Here is a 20575-nt window from a genome sequence, read left to right as displayed (position 1 = left end):
TGGATGTGTTGCATGAACATTTCTTTTGGCCTCATATGCATAAACATGTTCATAGTTTGTGTGATAAATGCATAGCTTGCCGCAAAGCTAAATCTAAAATGCATCCCCATGGTCTTTATACTCCTCTTCCTATCCCTTCAATGCCTTGGGTAGATATATCTATGGATTTCATCTTAGGCTTACCCAAGACATCAAAGGGAAAGGACTCCATTTTTGTGGTAGTGGATCGTTTTTCAAAAATGGCTCACTTTATTCCTTGCCACAAAGTGGATGATGCATGCCACATTGCAAACCTCTTCTTCCAAGAAGTGGTTCGCTTGCATGGGATTCCTAGGTCTATAGTGTCCGATAGAGATCCTAAGTTCTTGAGTCACTTTTGGAAGACCTTGTGGGGCAAGCTTGGAACTAAGCTTTTATTTTCTACCACTTGCCACCCACAAACCGATGGTCAAACCGAGGTGGTAAATAGAACTTTGGGACAACTATTGAGATGCTTTATTTCGGGGAATCCTAGAGTGTGGGAGAATTTACTACCCCATGTTGAGTTTGCATATAACCGAGTAGTAAATTCTACCACCTCCCATTCTCCTTTTGAGGTGGTCTATGGGTTTAATCCCCTAACACCTCTTGATCTTCTTCCTATTCCCCTTCTTGACGATGTCTTGTGCAAAGATGGGGATGAAAAGGCTTCTTTTGTGAAAACTTTGCATAAAGACATCAAGAAGAGAATTGAGAAGAAGGTTGGCAAGTATGCTGAACTTGCCAATAAGAGGAGAAAAGCATTGTTGTTTGATGAGGGCGATTGGGTTTGGCTTCACTTGAGGAAGGATCGTTTTCCTACTCAAAGGAAGTCCAAACTAATGCCTCGAGGGGATGGACCTTTCCAAGTCCTCAAGAGGATTAATGACAATGCTTATGAGTTAGATATGCCTGATACATTCTTAGGTAGTCATACTTTTAATGTCAGCGATCTAACTCCTTTTTCTGTAGGTCTCCAGAATTCGTGGTCGAATTCTCTCCAACTCGGGGAGTATGATGGAGATCAAGCCCAAGAGAACATGGAGGCCACTCATCAAGCTCAAGAAGAGGTGGAGGCACAAATGGAGGATGCCCATGGAGGTCAAAGTCCACCTCAAAGGATTACAAGAAGCATGTTCAAAGCCTTGGGAGCAAGAGGACATTTATTTTCTCTTTTTGTAGTGTCTTTAGTTGAAGGTGCTTAGAGGGAAACCTTAGAAACCTCTTTTGTTATAGCATCTTTTAGGTTTTAAATAGGACCTTTAGGGGGGTGTATTAGTAGATAGGTGTAGGTGTAGTTTTTGGGAGGTGTCATAGTAGAAAAAGGTCACACCTCCCATGTGACTTGTTTTTGGTGGGAATTTCAAATGAGTTTATTTGAAATTTCCCACCTATTTTTCAGCACCTTAGGCTATAAATAGAGGTGCTTCCTTTGTAAAATTCAGATTTGAATTTTATCTAAAGAAACTATACTCAAAATTGGAGTGAGCATTTGGAGAGCTTTGAGCTTCTTCTCTAGTCTTATCTTGAAGGACCATGGTTTCCTCAAGTGGCGGCTTCCACACTCATCTAGGAGCATCCATTCTTCTAGTGGCGTGATCATCCAACCATTCCTCCATCTTCATGAGCATTCTCTTCTCCTTCCTTTCTTCTTCTTCAATTTGTTCTTATTGCCTTGAGTTTTGAGTTGTTTTTGTTTCGGTTCCTTTAATTTTCCAGCACCTATTTTCTGTTTAGTTTTTAAATTCTGTTCGGTTCTTTTGTTTTGAAGTTCAATTCTGTTCGGTTTGTTCTTTTCCTTCTCCTTTGTTGATTCAATTTGACAATATTTGGTTCATCCAAATGAGTTTGGGATTTGGTACTTGTTTTGGTGAGTTCTTGATCTTAGAACTATGATCCAACTTCTAAGAAAGTGCCTCTACATTTTCCAGCTCAAGGTGATTCCTCAAAGTGTCAAGAATCTTGTTCTATGTGGCTATTGGAATCACATCAACTTCCTTGGTTGTCTTTTCTTTGTTGGGCCCTCCAAGTGTTTGTGGTGTTTTTGATAAGTATTTGATTCTGCCTTTGCCTTTGTTCCTCTTAGAATTAGGGACTTAATTCTCCAATTCCAGCACCTATCAAGAAGACTAGACCTTACTCAAGTCAAATTTCCACTCACATAAGCACCAATTGAGAATAAATTCCAGCACCAAATTTAGAGGCCAAAGAATTAAAGCAAGAAACAATTTAATTGGAAAAACAGTACCACACAAATGGAATTAGATTGTGACAACTAGAAAAAAGAGTTCCAAGAAATATTAGACAAACAAATAAAGGTACTCAAATAAAGGTAGGCACACAAAATGAATCCTAATAATAGCACTAGAATAGATTTTAAAATAAAAAACAGCACCACTGGAAAATTGTTGTGGGCCAGAGAATGTGTTTTTCCCCAATTTATGCTGAGCTGCCCTTTTAGAATTTGCCTATGAAAATTGATATGCAAAATATTCAAGATCTTAACTAAAATTTGGCGTTGGAATCACTCCAAACGCATGAACCACTGTTTTTTAATAAATTTTTCAAATTCAGTGTTCAGTTACGCCAACTGTAGCGCCCAGATTTGCACACTGTTTTTAAAATATTTATCATTTTTTTTCTATTGACTCTTTTGAGCTGATTCTTTTTTTTTCTTTTCTGTAACACCTCAATCTTGCATAATCCAAAGAATCAAAAATTTCCTATGAGGGAAAATAATTTTATGAAACAAAACAGCCAGCACAGAGAATGTAAAACAAGGGATTCTGTAAAAACTGGAAAAAAAAACAGCAAGAGACCAAAAGATAAACACAAAGGAATTAAAGAAAAGGAATTTGTGTAAGATCTAAACACAAATATGAACTCAAACTAAAAATAAAAGGCACCAAAAGATCAATATCACAGCAGTTTCAAATCAAGCAAAATTACCCAAAATCAAGAAACAATCAAGCCAAATAAAGGACTACTATGAGTTGATGACATTGTGGATGAACATGACTTGACAAAACATATATGGATTCAGAAATTAAAAGACTCAAAGAGCATAAAATAAACCAAATAAAAGTGCAATAAAGACTCAAATACCTAAAATAAAAAACAGCAACTCAAGGTGTATGGAATCCTATCACAAATTGCACAAGGATTGTTCAAGATCAATTGAACAAAGTGCACCGGTTGGATCTTCCAAATAGCACACCAAAACAAAGTAAAAATTAAAAAACAGCAAGACAATTATGGAAACAAGATGAACAACATGAAATAAAGAAGAACTCAAAATGAAAAGACCAAGAACTACTCATCTTTGAAGAACCTATGCTCATGATACCAAATGATGGCAAATTCATGGAGCTCTTCTCAGAATCATGTGAAAAATGGGTGCGGAAGCTATGGATTGAGGTGTGCAAGATCCTCCTAGGAGCTATGGTGATCTTGAAGGTGCATGATGTGTATGGAAGTAGGGAGGTTCGGCCAGCCCTATGGTAGGTGATGAAGGTGAAGATTAGATCCTAGAAACTAGGGAAAAGCAAAGTATGACACAATGTTGGCAGCATAACTTTACTCTCATTAATCTTCCAAAATACAAGAGATGGCTTCTCCTTTTATAGCCAAGGAGGCCGTAAATCCTAAGCTAATTACACATGAAATGTGAGCAAAATGAAATGCAAATGAGAAGGCACATGGCACATGGCCGGCCAAGTAAGCAAGCTTCTAGAATGTGCACAAAATCTAGGGTAAATCATGTGTAAGACAAGTTTATGCTTTCTAACACTACACTAATTACTAAGGCACCCCTAATGGGCCTCCATGTAACATGTACAAGGTCTTCTCCTTCCAAACCGTAGCTTTGACCCATGTGTGCGTGAAGGTGCTTGGTCCTAGACGGTCTAGGCTTCCTCCTAGACGCTCCTTATGTAGCCGCCCCTCATCTTGTGCTAGACGCTCTCCTTTTGGGTCTAGACGCTCCCCACATGGTTCTAGACGGTCTAGACTTGGAGCTTGGCATTTCATAGTGTGGTGAGCTTGGCCCTCCTCCATTATCTAAAGTCAGAAAGAAGAAAGAATTGAGAATTTTTATTCTCGATGAAGATGGGAATGTAACAAACAAGACAAAAAATGTTGTTTCTACTGAAATTTTTGACAATATTTGAAAGCAACCCAATTATATGTTACTCCTTGAATTATAGTTTGAAATTAAATCATATTGTGACATTCAATTTATATAAATGACAACATGGATATGTCCCACAATTTTATATTCTGTAAGTTGTTGTTTTGACTACACACAAACTGATTTTTATTAGAATTGTGGTTTATGCCATAAAAAAATGTTTTGTAATTCGATGTAGTTTTTATGATTCACCGATCAATAATTGAATGTTATTGTACTAAAACAGTTCAATACCTCTCTTACTGAAACAATAGTATAATTAGTAGTATAATATGAATAAAATGTTATAATGATGTGCACATATATGTTCACATATGCACAATGCTCTTTAATTATTAGAATTCGTTTTTTTTATACTAGATAAAGATGAATGAATATTTAACCACTAAAAAATTTATTTAATCATGAGGGTGCATATTACAAATTAGAAAAAAAAATACCATAAAAAACAGTATAAAAAATTATTAATGTAGTAATAATATTTCATAAATAATTATACATGTATTTCTTTAGTAACACTAGTAAATTTATAAATAAAACTTATATGCAATAGAAGATAAATTAAATAATATAAATATAACTAAATAAAATAGAATAGTACATAATTTAAAATAAAATAATATAAATAAGTAAAATAGACTAATTTGCAATTATAAATAAATTAAATAAATAAAATATATCATTATATAACTAAAAATAAATTAAATAACATAAATAAATGAAGAAGATAACACTAAAAAATTATTAATTTTAAGAAGAATTTATTAGTGGAGGTTTAATAACCCTCTTAAGACATGTATTTTACGAAGTAAGTGTCAAAGGTTTTCTAATAAACTGCAATAAATATTTTATTATATTAATTTTTCTGTTTTTTAAAAAGTTAGACCGAAATTTGCAATAAAGAAGATGGATTCTCTGAAATCAAAACCAAACCCTAAATTCCAAATCTCAAAACCCTTAATCACCGTCGCATTTTCCGCCTTCACAATCATTTTCCTTACTCTATCCTTCGCATTCGCTCTAGCATCAATTGTTCACCACCGCACCACTGAATCACAACAACTTCTCAACTTGGCCGAGTACATCAGATTCGTCTGCAATGTCACATGCTTCCCCGCCGCTTGCCTCGTCGCCATCCCGTCCTCTCGTTCCGCGCGTCGCTCCAGAACCTCCAGTCTTTACTCGACATGACGAAGGCGGTGCGCTCGCCGACTGTAAGGACTAGTTGGACGACGCGTTGAGTCGACTCAACGATTCGCTATCGGTCATTGCGGTGCTGAAATACAAGACAGTGGGCAACCTGCAGACGTGGGTGAGTGCAGCGGTGACGGACCAACAGAATGGATGGACTGGAAGAGCGATAAATAACATGGTGACCACCTTTACTTAACTAGCTTAATCTTGTGGTCCAAAATTTAAAGAGTAATTTACAAAATGCTATTAGGAATAATAAGATTCCAGTGCATGATTTTTATTGTTATGTTGAAATCATATAAGATTTTGAATTTCAGTTAAGAGTGTTAGGAATGTTGTTAGGGCTTTGATTGATAGTGAGGAAAGCTTTGGTGGTGTTTTGGTTTAGAACCATAAGAGTAATAGAAGAAAAACACAAGTTGGAGAAGGTGGGTACCAGATGCTACAGTTGTTAGCAATTTGTCTGGGGAAAATTTGTTTAGCTCCAATTTGAACAAAATCAGGGAAAATGTTAAGCAAGAGATCCTAGACAGAAGATTGGATCAAACTAGAAGAAACGGTACGGTTCCTATTGTTGAAGACAGGGCATTGAATTTTGTTGATGAACATAGGGCGTTAATATCGTGAGTTGGATTTGGATCCTACTCCAAGGCTCCTCTACTAACTCCGTTTTAGATATTAACAAAAATGGAAAAATAACTACTCTCGAGGGAGAAAATTTTGACTTAGGTAGCACTTAGAGAAGATATTAGAAATTCTTTGATGATGACGGGAACTTGTACTAATAGACAAGTTGTCATTCACATCCATCCTTTGGTCTTTTTAACTCATCTCTTAACTCATCTCTTACGGTAGTTTCACCATTCTTTTCTCTTGGTTTCTATTCTTACAACAAGGACCAAGAACACTCGAACAGGTTGATCAAACTAACTTCTTTTACAGATCTTCCAATCTTGGGCTTTTCTATGTTACTCCTCAAGTTCTCTCGGTTTCTTCTTGGGCTGGACTCTCTCGTCTATTCCTGGGACTGGATGCTCTCGGCTTCTTCTCCACACAGATGGGTGGGTGTACCTGCAAGGCGCTTCGATGCCAAAGTCAGAAATGGTTTTATGTTCATCAGACAGAAATCACTCTTAATTACCTCTTGTGTTGACCTCCTATTTATACAGTTTTTTTAATGGGCTTACACTTTACCTTTGGACTTTCTTTCTACACCATTTTATTATTTATGCACCCCTAACGCAGACTTTTATCTAATTGGACCTTGTTATAATAATAATAATATATATTTTAGTTTTATTCTTTTATACATAACCTTTCGGTTATTTCTTACATCTAGCTCTCGGCTTAACCTCTCGGTTTTAGCCTACCAGTACATTAACCCCCGAGGCATAAAGACTTTTATTTAAGTTTTAAGAAAAGTATTTATGTCTGAATATAATATAATAGTTTTGAAATGTGATTTGATTTAATATTAAATACCTCGTTTCTTGTGATTTATTTTGCTCAGACTAAGTGATTTGACATGAGAATGTTGTTTTAACCGTTAGATGATGCATTTTTGAACGGTTTTAAGTTGTTGTGACTTTTTAGTTTCTAAGGTTTGTTTTGGGTTATAAATAGGTCTTTCACTCAACCTATTATGGTTTTATTTGAGTTTTGTTGCTTTCTGAGAGCAAGTACGTTTCAAGTTTTGTTTGTTTCTTAAAAGTAACATGTCTATTTCGAGTTCTTCTTCTGCTATTGACGATTTGAGTGGTTTTTCAAGCGCGGGTGGTGAATCTATTGGCCGAGTGGTACGATGAGAAGAAAATCTTGAATCAAATTTTGCTTCTGCTACTCCTTCTTGTATGAAGGATTCGAATGAAGCCCCTACTGTTGACGCTCCTCAAAGATTCGAAAGAATTGCGCCTTAGAAAAATTTGTGTCCAGGTTATAACTGGGTTAATTCTAAGGTTCGAGAATTCTTTTCTCGGTACAGTTCCGTTAATGAGCTTTGTAGTTTCCTTTCCAATTCTCAGATTTATTATTCTGATATTGAGAGTGATATAATTTCGTTTCGGCGTGTGGGGAATGCTGATAATGTTTGCCATGGCAAAGAAAACAATAGTAGTGGATTTTTTTTTTATAATTTTTTTTTTAGAGACAATCATATTCGATTGCCTTTGAATGATTTTCAAATGGACGTTTTTAATTTTCTTAATATTGCTCCTACTCAACTTCATCCTAATGGTTGGGCTTCAATGCAAGCTTTTAGCATTTTATGTAAATTATTATCACTTTCTCCTAACCCCTAATCTTTTTTGTATTATTATAGTTCTCGGTCTGGTAAACGACTAGGTTGGTTGTCCCTTAGTAAGCCTAGGATTTGTGATATGAGTTGAATTGAACATAGACACTTTAAAACTTTTGAATACAACATTATATGAGAAAATTAACAACAATTTAAGGATCAATGAGTGCTTAAAAACAAAGGAAACGAAATTAAAACCACAAGACAATAAGCTGAAAACAGAAATGGAAACAAGGCAGCTTAAGGAGTCATCAATGGAGTCATAGCCTTCTAAAATGATGATCCAAACTCAATAAGAGTGTTATTTTCTTGTACACTTCCATGGAACAAGATAAAGGCGCAATTGAAAACATAAACACAAGAACACCAAACAGAAATTGAAGAACAAGCTAAGAAATACAAAACTAAACGGTGAAAAGGGTGAAGATCACTAAAACAAGCCAAACTACCGATTGAAATTGCAAAAGATGAAAGAATGAACATTTATTGGATGAAGCTTGCTGGATTGAGAATTTGGAACTGCATCACGCCACTTGGAGTCTTGTTCTAAGATAAGTGAAAGGTTGCCGCCACTTGAAGCTCTCCATTGGCACACAAGATAAGGCAAGGGAAGAAGGAGACAACAAAACTCACAATTTCTCTCTAAACTTGATGGCAAATTCATGAAGCTCTTCTTAGAATCATGTAAGGGATGGTGCGGAAGCCATGGATGTGTGTGTGCAAGATCCTCCTAAGAGCTATGGTGATCTTGAAGGTGCATGGTATGTATGGAAGTTGGGAGGTTCGGCCAGCCTAAGGAAAGGTGAAGGATGTGAAGATTAGAGCCTAGAATCTAGGTAGAAGCAAAGCTTGGCACAAAAATGGTAGCATAACTTTAGTCACAATAATCTTGCAAAATAAAAGAGATGGCCTTCCTATTTATAAGGTATAGGGTCGTGAAAGCTAAGCTAATTCCTAATGAAATGAGAGCCAAATGAAATGCAAAATGACAAGGCACATGGCACATGCTCATGACCGGCCAAGTAAGAAGAGTTTCTAGAATGTTCACTCTCTTCTGCTTTCTAGCACTACTCTAATTACTAAGCACCCCTAATGGGTCTCCATGTAACATGTACAAGGCTTTCTCTCTTCCATCCGTGGCTTCATCCAATTGGGCGTGAATGTGCTTAGCCATTGACCTTGTAATAGGGCCTAGATGGTCTAGGTCTCCTCCTAGACGTTTCATGTGTAGCCTTCCCTCATCACGTCCTAGACGCTCCTTCCTTGAGTCTAGACGCTCATCACGGTCTAGCTTTGGGTCTTGGCTTCCATGGTGAGATGTGCTTGGCCCTCCTCCATCATCCCCTCCCCCTTGGAAAGGATTTGTCCTCAAATCCAGCTCATCATCGTCATTGGTACCTACAAATGGAGAAAGGTCAATTACATTAAAAGTGTCATGAACTCCATATTCAAGAGGTAGGTCCAATTTATATGCATTGTTATTGACTCGCTTGAGGACTTGAACCATCACCTCGGGGACTTAGTTTGGACTTCCTTTGAGTTGGAAATCTATCTTTGCGAAGGTGAAGCCAAACTAAGTCTCATTCCTCAAAAATTATTTCCTTCTTCCCTTTATTGTTGGATTTTGTGTACTTCTCATTTTGTTGTTGTATTTGGAGTTTAATCTTCTCATGCATTTTCTTTACAAAGTCGGCTTTGATTACTCCTTCCTTATGCACAAATTCTTGTGGATTAGGAAGAGGTAACAAATCTATGGGTGTGAGAGGATTAAAACCATATACTACTTCAAAAGGAGAAGCATTAGTAGTTTTGTGAACTACTCGATTGTAAGCAAATTCAATGTGGGGAAGATACTTATCCCAAGATTTATGGTTGCCCTTCATGATAGCCCTAAGCATAGTCTCAAGAGATCTATTTACTACTTCGGTTTGGCCATCCGTTTGAGGATGACAAGAAGTTGAAAATTGTAGTCTTGTTCCAAGTTTGCCCCAAAGAGTTTTCCAAAAGTGGCTTATAAACTTGGGATCTCTATCGGATACTATACTTCTAGGGAGACCATGAAGTCTCACCACTTCTCTAAAGAAGAGTCTGGAAATATTTTGAGCATCATCTACCTTGTGGCAAGGAATAAAATGGGACATTTTGCTAAAACGGTCCACTACCACAAAGATAGAATCATGGCCTCTTGCAGTCCTAGGAAGTCTTAAAATGAAATCCATGCTAATGTCTTCCCAAGGAGCATTTGCAATCGGCAAAGGGGTGTAGAGTCCATGAGGCATTGTTCTAGACTTGGCTTTTAAACATGATATGCATCTAGAACAATGTCTTTGGACATCTTTCCTCATGTGTGGCCAACAAAATTTTGCTTTTAAAAGGTCTAGAGTCTTATCAACTCCAAAATGGCCCATGAGTCCCCCCTCATGTGATTCCTTGACAAGGAGTTTCCTATGTGTTCCTTGGGGAATGCAAAGTTTTCCCTCTTTAAAAAGATATCCCTCGGACACATAGTACCCTCCTTGCGCTCTATGTAGACATTGGGCATAGATGGATGAAAGTTCTTGATCTTCTTGGTAAAGTTCTCTTATGTGGTCAAATCCAAGAATTTGGGCACCCAATTTTGAAAAGAGTGTGTGCCGTCTTGAAAGAGCATTGGCCACTATATTGGTGCTTCCTTTCTTGTATATGATTACATAAGGAAATTGTTCAAGAAATTCCATCCATTTAGCATGTCTCTTGTTGAGCTTGTGTTGGCCCTTTAAATATTTTAAAGACTCGTGATCACTATGGATGACAAATTCTTTGGACACAAGGTAGTGTTCCCAAGTCTTTAGGACTCGCACAAGAGCATAAAGCTCTTTGTCATAGGTGGGATAGCTGAGGGTGGCACCATGGAGTTTTTTACTAAAATAAGCAATGGGGTGTCCACCTTGCAACAATACTGCACCTATGCCGACCCCCGATGCATCACACTCTATCTCAAGAGTTTTGGTAAAATTTGGTAGAGATAGAATTGGTGCATTGGTGAGTTGTGCTTTTAGCCTTTGGAAGGCTTGCTCATGCTTTTCATTCCAACAAAATGCAACATCTTTTTTGACAAGTTCATTCAAAGGAGATGCTAGACTAGAAAAATTAGGCACAAACCTTCTATAGAAGCTAGCTAACCCATGAAAACTTCTTACATCACTTACATTTTGTGGAGTGGGCCACTCGCGGATGACTTTGATTTTCTCGGGATCTACATGCACCCCCATTTTGTTGACTATGAAGCCTAAGAAAACTACACTATCTACACAGAAGGTACACTTATCCCTATTTGCAAAAAGACTATTTTTCCTAAGCACTAGAAGAACTTCCTAAGGTGACTTAGATGGTTAGGGTTTTACTATATACTAGGATATCATCAAAATAAACTACTACATATTTACCTATGCAATCTCGCAAGGTGTGATTCATGAGCCTCATGAATGTACTTGGGGCATTAGTGAGTCCAAAGGGCATCACCAACCACTCATATAATCCAAATTTGGTCTTAAAAGCGGTTTTCCACTCATCACCCTCCTTGATTCGAATTTGGTGATATCCACTTTTAAGGTCAATTTTGGAGAATAGAGTTGACTCATGTGATTCATCAAGCATATCATCAAGCCTTGGGACTGGATGCCTATACTTGATGGTGATGTTGTTGATGGCTCGACAATCACAACACATGCGCCATTTTCCATCATTTTTGGGCACCAACAAGACAGGTACAACACAAGGGCTTAGGCTCTTTTGAACCCAACCCTTCTCCAACAAGTCTTGAACTTGTGATTCTATCTCCTTTGTTTCCTCGGGGTTTGTTCTATAAGTAGGCCTATTTGGTAGGCTTGCCCCCGGAATGAAGTCAATTTGATGTTCTATACCTCTAAGGGGAGGGAGCCCAATGGGACCCTCATTAGAGAATAGGTCTTCAAATTCACTTAAAAGGTTTTCTATTTGAGGAGGTAGATTCATGAGTTCACTACTAGTGGCAGTGCATGTAAGTGTTCCTTTACAAAGGACAAGACTTGGTTTTTCAACAAGAAGCAAATTTTTTAAAACGTTTTCAAAAGGCTTCTCTTGTTGAACAACCTTGTGGGAAGGAACACTCTTCTCCCACGCCTTTCTATCCCTAAGGATTTTCTCTTTTTCTAGCGCTTTTTTTTTTCTTCATCCCTCTTTTGTTTCATTTGAGAATGTGGTAAAGGACTAAGTACAAACTTTTTATACTTGTAGGTGAAGGAAATCTCGTTAGTGAGACCATCATGCAAGGTTTTCTTATCAAATTGCCATGGTCTCCCTAATAAGATATGACAAGCTTCCATAGGTACTACATCACATAAAACTTTGTCTTTGTAGTTCCCTATGGAAAACTTGATTTTCACTTGCTTGTCTACATGTAGTTCCCCATTTTCATTAAGCCATTGGAGTTTGTAAGGTTTTGGGTGAGGAACTACTTGTAGCTTAAGCTTTTCCACCATCCTAGCACTACAACAATTACAACTAGATCCACTATCCACAATGAGGGAACATATGTTTTCTAAAACATTGCATCTTGTATGAAATATGTTCTCTCTTTGTGTTTCAATGGATGTACTAGGGTGATTGTTGAGGGTTCTCCTAATCATAAGCAATTCTCCCTCTAGTGGAGCTACCCTCTCATCCTCTCTCCCTTCCTCTCTCTCACTAGGCTCATCCTCGCCACTAGTGTATTCATCTACACCCTTAAGAAATAAAGTCCTTTGGTTTGGACATTGTGCTTGCACATGCCCTCTACCATAGCACTTGAAACACTTAACATCTCTAGCTCGGATGGGTAGGGTGGAGGTTTCTTTGGTGAAGGATTTGGTAGATTCTTTTGGTTTTTCTTTTGATGTACTACCCTCCCTTCTAAACTCTTTCTTGGGATAAAAGTTAGAGTAAGGGCTCACCTTTTGACTTGACGTTTTGCGTAAGATTTGTTGCTCAACTTTAATGCAAAGTTGAACCAAGTCATTCAAGTCTTGGTAAGGTAAGAGCTCTATCCTATCTCTTATCTCAAGTGATAGGCCACTAAGGAACCTAGCTATTGTGGTCTCCTCCTTTTCTCTAATGGATGCTCTCATCATGTAGAGTTCCATTTTTTGCCTATACTCTTTCACACTCATGTTCTTTTGTTGGAGTCTTTGGAGCTTGTCCATCAACTCCCTATGGTAGTAGGAAGGTATGTGGCGGCGTCTTAGGGCTCCCCTAAGGTCATTCCAATATGTAATGGGAGGTTCCCTATGAAGACGCCTTTCTCTTTCGAGAGAGGTCCACCAATACATGGCGTTCCCTTGGAAGCTAAGGGTGGCTAGGGGTACCTTACGTTCTTCATTCACCCTATGGCAAGCAAAGAGTTGTTCTACCTTCATCTCCCAATCTAGGTAGATTTCTACGTTCTCCTTACCATAAAAGTAAGGTAGGTCTACTCTAGTTTCCCTTGACCCCTCTTGCTCCCTTTGCCTATTTCTTCTAGGGGGTGGTTGGTAATAGTCATTAATTCTAAGGCTCCCCTCCTCTATAGACTCATTACTCCTAGATGCATGAGTATGAGTTTTTTTTTTATTTTTGTGATTTTTGTGATTTCTCTTCTTGGGCTTTAGCCAATTCATTAATCTTATTCTCATTCTCCGATTGTCTAAAAGAAATTAATTGCACAGCTTGTGAAACTTCTTTCAAAACAGTTTTAATAGATTTTACTTCACTTTCAATAGACTTTGGAGAGTGAGGAGAATAAGACATGGCTAAAACTTTGTGTATACAAATGTTTTACCTTGAGAAAATTTAGGAAAGTCAAAGAAGGTAGTTTTCCAGGTAAGGGAGGTGAGTCACAGAGGACTACTTAAGTACCAAGCCTTTGCCTTAGCCAAAAACTATCCCTCAATGTCTTTACACAAAGCTTTCTCTTAGTAAATCACTTAGATCACAATTAAGTTGAGAAAACAAATGCAAGAAAACAATGTATGCTAACTAATTAACAAAGCTTAACAAAACAACCACACATACAAAGCGTTACTAATTAAGTAATAGAAAAGCAACTAAAAACAATTAACAATTGCTAATTAAAGAGTTCTACACTAGTCGGCCCTAGGTGAGGCTTCTTGGACACTTGGAGCCCTTGAAGACACACTCACCGTCTAATAACGTAATTAAGAGGTAATTAACACAAAAATAAGTTGCAAAGAATTTAAGAAAACTCCCTTTGTTGATCTCTTTTTGCTAATGGCACTTCCTTGTTGTCTTTGCTTGTTGGCCCTCCAAGTGTTTGTGGTGTTTTCAAGAAAGCTTGATTTTGCCTTGGCTTTGTTTCCCCTTAGAATGAAGGTCTTAATTCTCCAATTTCAACACCTATCAAAAGACTAGACCTTACCCAAGTCAAGTTTCCATTCAATTAAGCACCAAAGGAGAATAAATTCCAGCACCAAATTAGAGATCAAAGAACAAAAACAAGAAACAAATTAATTGAATAAAACAGTACCACCAAAAGGAGTTAGATTATGACAACTAGAAAGATGTCCAAGAAATATTAAGCAAGCAAATAAAATGTACTCAAATAAAGGTAGGCACACAAAAGAATTCCTAAGAATGGTACTAGATTAGATTACAAAATAAAAAAACAGCACCACTGGAAAATTGTTGTGGACCAGAAATGTGTTTTTCCCCAATTTATGTTGAGCTGTGCTTTTTAGATTTGATTCTGAAATTTGATATGCAATATATTCAAGATCTTAGCTAAATTATGGCGTTGGAATCACTCAAAACGCATGAACCATTTTTTTTTAATAAATTTTTCAATTTCAGTGTTCAGTTACGCCAGCTGTAGCGCCTCACATTTTGCACACTGATTTTAAAATATTTCATTTTTTTTCTGTTGACTCTTTTGAGCTAATTCTTTTTTTGTCTTTTCTATAACACTCTAATCTTGCATATTCCAGAGAATCAAAATTTTCCTATGAGTGAAAATATTTTTCTGGAACGAAACAGCCAGCACAGAGAAAGTAAAACAGGGGATTCTAGAAAACTGGAAACAAAAACAGCAAGATACCAAAATTTAAACACAATGTAAATAAGAGGAATTTGTGTAAGATCTAAATACAAATATGAACTCAAACTAAAATGAAAAGGCACCAAAAGATCAAATGAACAGCAGATTCAAAGCAATTATATATACCCAAAATCAAGAAACAATCAAGCCAATCAGAGGACTACTATGAATTGATGACATTGTGGATGAACATGACTTGACAAAACATATATGGATTCAGAAATTAAAGACTCAAAGAGCATAATATGAACCAAAATAAAAGTGCAATAAAGACTCAAAAACCTAAAAGAAAACAGCAACTCAAAGGTGTGTGGAATCCTATCACAATTTGCACAAGAATTGTTCAAGATCAATTGAACAAAGTGCACCGGTTCGATCTTCCAAATAACACACCAAAACAAATTAAAATGTAAAAAACAGCAAGACAATTATGGAAATAAGATAAACAACATGAAATAAAGAAGAACTAAAAATGAAAAGACCAAGAACAACTCATCTTTGAAGAACCTATGCTCTGATACCAAATGATGGCAAATTCATGAAGTTTTTCTTAGAATCATGTAAGGGATGGTGTGGAAGCCATGGATGTGTGTGTGCAAGATCCTCCTAAGAGCTATGGTGATCTTGAAGGTGCATGGTATGTATGGAAGTTGGGAGTTCGGCCAGCCCAAGGAAATGTGAAGGATGTGAAGATTAGAGCCTAGAATCTAGGTAGAAGCAAAGCTTGGCACAAAAATAGCAGCATAACTTTAGTCACAATAATCTTGCAAAATACAAGAGATGGCCTTCCTATTTACAAGGTATAGGGTCGTGAAAGCTAAGCTAATTCCTAATGAAATGAGAGCCAAATGAAATGCAAAATGACAAGGCACATGGCACATGCTCATGACCGGCCAAGTAAGAAGAGTTTCTAGAATGTTCACTCTCTTATGCTTTCTAGCACTACTCTAATTACTAAGCACCCCTAATGGGCCTCCATGTAACATGTACAAGGCTTTCTCTCTTCCATCCTTGGCTTCATCCAATTAGGCGTGAATGTGCTTAGCCATTGACCTTGTAATAGGGCCTAGACGGTCTAGGTCTCCTCCTAGACGCTCCATGTGTAGCCTTCCCTCATCACGTCCTAGACGCTCCTTCCTTGAGTCTAGACGCTCATCACGGTCTAGCTTTGGGTCTTGGCTTCCATGGTGAGATGTGCTTGGCCCTCCTCCATCAAAACTTGAGTAGAGTTTCTCTACATTTAATTTCCAATTCTGAATTTTACAAAGGCAAGCACCTTATTTATAGCCTAAGAAGTGCTGAAATGAGAAGCTAAATCAAATTCAAATTCCCCCCTAAATGACACTAAAATGGCGCCAACTAGAGCATGAGCAAGGTGTGACTTCCTTCCTAGTTTTGGCACCTCCTATATGACACCTACACCCCCTACTTAAGTCACGTGGACAATGTGACTCTCTCTAATACATTCACACCTTTTTATTTAATATCCGCACCCCTACTGATGGAGGAGGGCCAAACACATCTCACCATGGAAGCCAAGACCCAAAGCTAGACCGTGATGAGCGTCTAGACTCAAGGAAGGAGCGTTTAGGACGTGATAAGGGAAGGCTACACATGGAGCGTCTAGGAGGAGACCTAGACCGTCTAGGCCCTATTACAAGGTCAATGGCTAAGCACATTAACGCCCAATTGGATGAAGCCACGGATGGAAGAGAGAAAGCCTTGTACATGTTACATGGAGGCCCATTAGGGATGCTTAGTAATTAGAGTAGTGCTAGAAAGCATAAATGAGTGAATATTCTAGAAGATTGTTTTACTTGGACGGTCATGAGCACATGTGCCTTATCATTTTGCATTTCATTTTGCTCTCATTTCATTTAGACTTAGCTTAGCTTTCACGGCCCTATAGCCTATAAAAGGGAAGACCATCTCTTGTATTTTTCAAGATTATTGTGAGTAAAGTTATGCTGCCCATATTGTGCCAAGCTTTGCTTCTACCTAGATTCTAGGCTCTAATCTTCACATCTTTCACCTCTCATTGGGCTGGCCGAACCTCCCACTTCCATACACACCATGCACCTTCAAGATCACCATAGCTCTTAGGAGGATCTTGCACATACACATCCATGGCTTCCGCACCATCTTTCACATGATTCTAAGAAGAACTTCATGAATTTGCCTTCATTTGGTATCATGAGCATGGGTTCTTCAAAGATGAGTTGTTCTTGGTCTTTTCATTTTTAGTTCTTCTTTATTTCATGTTGTTCATCTTGTTTCCATAATTGTCTTGCTGTTTTTTAAATTTAAATTTGTTTTGGTGTGTTATTTGGAAGATCCAACCGGTGCACTTTGTTCAATTGATCTTGAACAATCCTTGTGCAAATTGTGATAGGATTCCATACACCTTTGAGTTGCTGTTTTCTTTTAGGAATTTGAGTCTTTATTGCACTTTTATTTGGTTCATATTATGCTCTTTGAGTCTTTAATTTCTGAATCCATATATGTTTTGTCAAGTCATGTTCATCCACAATGTCATCAATTTATAGTAGTCCTTTGTTTGGCTTGATTGTTTCTTGATTTTGGGTATCTATATTTGCTTTGAATCTGCTGTTCTTCAGATCTTTTGGTGCCTTTTAATTTTAGTTTGAGTTCATATTTGTGTTTAGATCTTACACAAATTCCTTTTCTTAATTCCATTATGTTTAAATTTTGGTATTTTGCTGTTTTTTTCCAGTTTTTTCAGAATCCCTGTTTCACATTCTCTGTGCTGGCTGTTTTGTTCCAGAAAAATATTTTCACTCATAGAAAAATTTTGATTCTCTGGAATATGCAAGATTAGAGTGTTATAGAAAAGACAAAAAAAAAAGAATTAGCTCAAAAGAGTCAACAGAAAAAAAATGATAAATATTTTAAAATAAGTGTGCAAATCTGGGCGCTACAGCTGGCGTAACTGAACACTGAAATTGAAAAATTTATTAAAAAAAAATGGTTCATGCGTTTTGAGTGATTCCAACGTCAGATTTTAGCTAAGATCTTTAATATCTTGCATATCAAATTTCAGAATCAAATCTAAAAAGCACAGCTCAGCATAAATTGGGGAAAAACACGTTTCTGGCCCACAACAATTTTTCAGTGGTGCTGTTTTTTATTTTGTAATCTAATTCTAGTGCTATTCTTAGGATTCAATTTGTGTGCCTACCTTATTTGAGTACCTTTATTTGCTTGTTTAATATTCTTGGAACTCTTTCTAGTTGTCACAATCTAACTCCAATTGTGTGGTACTGTTTTCTTCAATTAATTTGTTTCTTGCTTTTATTCTTTGACCTCTAAATTTGGTGCTGGAATTTATTCTCTTTTGGTGCTTAATTGAGTGGAAATTTGACTTGGGTAAGGTCTAGTCTTCTTGATAGGTGCTGGAATTAGAGAATTAAGACCTTCATTCTAAGGGGAACAAAGACAAAGGCAGAATCAAACACTTATAAAAACATCACAAACACTTGGAGGGCCCAACAAACCAAGACAACCAAGGAAGTGCCAATAGCAAAAAGAGGATCAACAAAGGGAGTTTCTTTAATTTCTTGACAACTTAGTTTGTGTTAATTATTTCTTTAATTACGTGATTAGACGGTGAGTGTGTCTTCAAGGGCTCCAAATGTCCAAGAAGCCTCACCTAGGGCTGACTAGTGTAGAGTTTTTAATTAGCAATTGTTGATTTTTTTTTTTAATTACATTGCTTGCTTAATTAGTGACGCTTTGTATGTGTGGTTGTTTTGTTAAGCTTTTCTAAAACCGTCTAGATTTGTTAGTTAGTTAGCTTACATTATTTTCTTGCATTTGTTTTCTCAACTTAATTGTGTTCTAAGTGGTTTACTAAGAGAAAGCTTTGTGTGAAGACATTGAGGGATAGTTTTTGGCCAAGGCAAAGGCTTGGTAATTAAGTAGTCCTCTGTGACTCACCTCCCTTACCTGGAAAACTACCTTCTTTGACTTTCCTAAATTTTCTCAAGGTAAAACACTTGTATACACAAAACTTTAGCCATGTCTTCTTCTCCTCACTCTCCAAAGTCTATTGAAAGTGAAGTAAAATCTATTAAAACTCTTTTGAAAGAAGTTTCACAAGTTGTGCAAATGATTTCTTTTAGACAATTGGAGAATGAGACTAAGATTAATAAGTTGGCTAGAGCCCAAGAAGAGAAATCACAAAAATAAAAATAAAAACTCATACTCATGCATCTAGGAGTAATGAGTCTCTAGGGGAGGGAGCCTTAGAATTAATGACTATTACCATCCACCCCCTAGAAGGAATAGGCAAAGGGAGCAAGAGGGGCCAAGGGAAACTAGAGTAGACCTACCTCACTTCCATGGTAAAGAGAATGTAGAAACCTACCTAGATTGGGAGATGGAAGTAGAACAACTCTTTGCTTGCCATAGGGTGAGTGAAGAACGTAAGGTACCCCTTAGCCACACTTAGCTTCCAAGGGAACGCCATGTATTGGTGGACCTCTCTCGAAAGAGAAAGGCGTCTTCATAGGGAACCTCCCATTACATATTGGAATGACCTTAGGGGAGCCCTAAGACGCCGCCACATACCTTCCTACTATCATAGGGAGTTGATGGACAAGCTCCAAAGACTCCAACAAAAAAAATGAGTGTGGAAGAGTATAGACAGAAAATGGAGCTCTATATGTTGAACAACAAAACTTGCGCAAAACTTCAAGTCAAAGGGTGAGTTCCTACTCTAACTTTTACCCCAAGAAAGAGTTTAGAAGGGAGGGTAGCACATCAAAAGAACCTACCAAACCCTTAATCAAAGACACCTCCACCCCACCCATCCGAGCTAGAAATGTTAAGTGTTTCAAGTGTTATGGTAGAGGACATGTGCAAGCACAATGTCCAAACCAAAGGACTTTGTTTCTTAAGGGTGTAGATGAATACACTAGTGGCGAGGATGAGCCTAGTGAGAGAGAGGAGGGGGGAGAGGATGAAAGGGTAGCTCCATTAGAGGGAGAATTGCTTATGATTAGGAGAACCCTCAACAACCACCATAGCACATCCATGGAAACACAAAGAGAGAACATATTTCATACAAGATGCAATGTTTTAGAAAACATATGTTCCCTCATTGTGGATAGTGGATCTAGTTGTAATTGTTGTAGTGCTAAAATGGTGGAAAAGCTTAATACAAGTGGTTCCTCATCCAAAACCTTACAAACTTCAATGGCTTAATGAAAATGGGGAACTAAATGTAGACAAGCGAGTGGAAATAAAGTTTTCCATAGGGAACTACAAAGACAAAGTTTTATGTGATGTAGTGCCTATGGAAGCTTGTCACATCTTATTAGGGAGACCATGGCAATTTGACAAGAAAACCTTGCATGATGGTCTCACTAACGAGATTTCCTTCACCCACAAACATAAGAAATTTGTACTTAGTCCTTTACCACATTCTCAAGTGGTGAAAGACCAAATACAAATGAAGCATAAGAAGGATGAAGAAAACAAAAAAAAAAAGAGCGCTAGAAAAAGAGAAAATCCTTAGGGATAAGAAGGCGTGGGAGAAGAGTGTTCCTTCCCACAAGGTTGCTCAACAAGAAAAACCTTTTGAAAACGGTTTAGAAAATTTGCTTCTTGTTGAACACCAAGCCTTATCTTTTGTAAAGGAGCACTTACATGCACTGTCACAAGTAGTGAACTTATGAATCTACCTCCTCCAATAGAAAATCTTTTAAGTGAATTTGAAGATATATTCTCTAATGAGGAGCCTATTGGACTCCCTCCCATTAGAGGTATAGCACAT

At 37.5% G+C, this 20575-nt stretch overlaps 1 long non-coding RNA gene across 2 annotated transcripts in view; it reads left to right on the top strand.

The window, feature by feature from the left end:
* Positions 1-5098: 5098 nt before the first annotated feature.
* The window catches only part of LOC150025127 (uncharacterized), a 28497-nt gene continuing 13020 nt past the window's right edge, over positions 5099-20575 (top strand). The window contains exons 1-2 of one of the 2 annotated variants that reach the window (XR_016515760.1): positions 5099-5579; positions 6344-6594. This is a non-coding gene — a long non-coding RNA (uncharacterized LOC150025127). Of the gene's footprint in view, positions 5580-6343; positions 6595-20575 lie in introns of those variants that run through there. The other variant, XR_016515759.1, reaches the window with a different exon arrangement.

The sequence above is a fragment of the Phaseolus vulgaris genome, chromosome 9 (assembly GCF_051622355.1).
Source record: "Phaseolus vulgaris cultivar YP4 chromosome 9, ASM5162235v1, whole genome shotgun sequence".
Taxonomy (NCBI): domain Eukaryota; kingdom Viridiplantae; phylum Streptophyta; class Magnoliopsida; order Fabales; family Fabaceae; genus Phaseolus; species Phaseolus vulgaris.
The sequence above is the reverse complement of the archived record's forward strand: the minus strand, read 5'-3'. Positions and strand labels throughout refer to the sequence as shown.